Consider the following 3,412-nt stretch of genomic DNA (forward strand, 5'->3'; position numbering starts at 1 on the left):
AATTAGGTCATTGAAGAGAGATGAGATGAAGTTAGACAAAAACAGAAGAGAAGAATGAAATAAAATGGGTATGGTTGAGAATTTGAAAGATCCTATTTTAATGCAAAATGATGAATCAGAAAAACCTCTCATCACAAGAAAATGAAAGATTCATATTGCTTTGTGTGTACTTTTTATATATGCCTTTTTGTACAATATATATAAATAATAATAATAATAAAAAGGTGCTCTCTGAGTATTGCGTAAGCCATATGATATATTGATTTGGACATTTGCCTTACAAAATGGGTCCTTCCCGATTCACCCATTTGTGTTTGTGTTTTTGTTTGGAGGAAAAAGAGAGGGAAATGGACAACTCAACTATTAAGCTAGAGTTGATAAATTGATGAAAATGACAAATGTAATATTTAATATATGGCCAAAGATAGATCATCGTGTCAAATATAAGACTAATTTAACGGGTGTTTGGGGTGCTGAATTGGTTATTATAGTTAGTGGATTATAATAGTTAGTATTTCATATGCGAACTATTTTAGTTTGAGTTATAATAATTTGTATTTAGGGTATAAACTATTTTTGTTTGGGTAAGAAATACTATAGTAACCAAGAAAACAGAGGATGAGAGATAAATAGTAAACATAGTAACAAAGAGAGTTTTGAAATAGTATTTGCCATGTAGGTTATAAATAGTTATAGACACTACTATTATATTTAGAAATTTGTGATTTTTCAATGTCGAAAGGCAACAGAAAAAAAAAAAAAAAAGTTATCCTAATGCAATTTTTTAAAAAAAAATTGTCGGGAATGTCATCTACGATTTCTCGTCAACGAAAGCTTTGCTGGTGCTATCTTTTTAGTGTCGATTTATGCTGAAATTATTGATGATTTTCAAAACTATTTAAAAAAATTAAATGATTGTCAAACGATAGTTAAATTTATTAAAACTTATAAGCATAAGAGTTAATCAAAACCTATAACCATAATAACAAATTTAACCAACTTTTTAAAACTCACAGCTGAAAAATCAAAACATAATTATGTTATCCAAAATTTAAAAAAGATAACTAAATTAACTAAAACATAACAAATAAAACTCAACTGTCATGATCATAAATACTAAACAAATAAAAAGACTTAATAACACGACACAAATTTATCATGAAGAAAACAACAAAACTAAACTTAAAATTGCCAACTTAATGAGACCCAACACAATTAAGTAAATCCACTTTCATACTTTTGTACATTTCTCTTGGCACTCAGCCACCTAAAAAAACCCTCACCCACCTCCTTACATTCAAAATAATAAAAAATTAAAAATCTCTCACCCACCACATACACTCCAAATAATTCTCGAAACAATTATCTAAGATTAGCTTTGATAACTTTTAAAAATTAATCTTATAAATACTATTTCAATTCATAAATTTCTATCCTTTTTTATCCATACTTTCTACTAATATTTTCATAAATAATACAAAAATAAAAGTTGTTGAGAGTTATCCCAGATAAGGCCCAAAACCCATGGGTAGCTTGAAGTCCAAGAAAAATTGGGAAGCGATACGGGAAAAATGTGTGCCCAGAAGAAAAAAATCATAGCCTCGAGATCCAGGTTAACCAATCGAGCCAGAGAAAATATACTAATTGAGAAATAACTAAATCGAGCTTGGCCTTAACACCCTGCGACCTTGAGGACTACAATTATCCTGACATCATCGATGTTACATGTAACCTCAAATGAGTGTCAGAAGAAGGATATTATAAATAGCTTCATTCGACACCCTCGACTAAAGGGGGAAAAGTAAGTAATCTCCAAAAGAGAACTCTTTCCTTACTCTTTGCGCGTAGTTGAATTATACACTAATCTCCAAAAAGTACTTTTCAAAAACTTATTTTTGTTTTTAAAATTTGACTAGGAGTTCAAGTTTGTTTCTTTAGGGTATGTGAAAACTACAATTCATCAATTGGAAGAAAACAAATATAAATTTAAAAACAAAAATCCAAAACCAAAATCATTATCACATGGAGCCTGAGAAATCACCCATTCCCTTAGACCCTTACAAAATTGGGATACTCAAAATGTCGTATACAAAATGTAGTACACTTTTGCATACTACATCTCGTGTATCACAATTTTATGTATCACATTTTGAGTATTTTGAGTATTACAATTTTGTGTATCATAAATTTTTTTCCTACTTCAATAAGAAACTTGAATTTCACTCTCATATTCATTAACTTGAATTTCACTCTCATATTCATTTTTCTTCTCTTTATTTAACAACATTGAGATATTGATTTGCTTCGGCAAATATTTGTTTTTTTCCATTGATTATATTTTTCTCAACATTGGTATCAAAGCAACTCAGTTGTTTCAATAGTGGTATCAGAGTCTTAGATTTAAGGCATGTGATTTTGTTTGCGAGTGATTTTTTTCTTTCATTTTTTGTATTTGAAAAATGTCTTCCAACTTTGGTGCTTCCTCTCTTCTACATTTCAATGGTAAAAACTACCAATTTTGGATTGTTAAAATGCAATCCTATTTCAAGGCACTTGGTCTTTGGGAATCAGTTTCAACTGATGTTGATCCTCAACCACTGGGAGAAAAACCAACGTTGAATCAATCAGACTACATGAAAGGAGAAATTGAAGAAGCCCAAAGCTTTATCCATGATTCATGTCACTTTATCAGATCCTATATTTTCTAGGATTATTGCTGGTAAAACGGCATAAGAAGCTTGAGATAAATTGCACGAAGAATTTGAAGGAAATGCAAGGGTGAAAGCTATCAAACTATTGACTCTCATGAGAGAGTTTGAGATGCTAAAAATGAAGTTCCTGTGAAGGACTACACAACAAAAGTGATGACCATTGTAAGCCAGATAAGATTAGCTGGTGAAAAATTTTCAGATCAAAGAATCATGGAAAAAATCATGGTCAGTGTTCCTGATAAATTTGAGTCAAAGATTTCAACCATAGAAGAGTCTTCTAAGCTAATAACTCTCTATATAGCTAAATTGATTAGCAAATTACAAACCCATGAATAAAAGGGAACAATGCGTAATGAGAGCAAGTTAAGGGTGTATTCCATGCAAAGTTTAAAGATAAGAAATTTGTTGGAGAAGATGATAGACTAGGGTTGGCAATGAGGTGGGACGGGACGGGTTGGGGTCGGGGATTCCCCATTCGGGGATCGGGTCCCCACGGAAAAAATTTTCCTATTTATATTTTATTTTTAATTAATTATTTATTTAAAATCAATTAAATTTTGGTATTTATGTTGAAATTTTAAAATTTTAATATAACAAAGTATTATTATTATTATTATTTTTATTTAAATTAATACTTAAAAACATTTTAGATTTAATAAAAAGTTTAATATAATTATATTATGAAATAAATTAAAAAGTAA

The sequence above is a fragment of the Benincasa hispida genome, chromosome 9 (assembly GCF_009727055.1).
Source record: "Benincasa hispida cultivar B227 chromosome 9, ASM972705v1, whole genome shotgun sequence".
In the NCBI taxonomy this organism is placed as follows: Eukaryota; Viridiplantae; Streptophyta; class Magnoliopsida; order Cucurbitales; family Cucurbitaceae; genus Benincasa; species Benincasa hispida.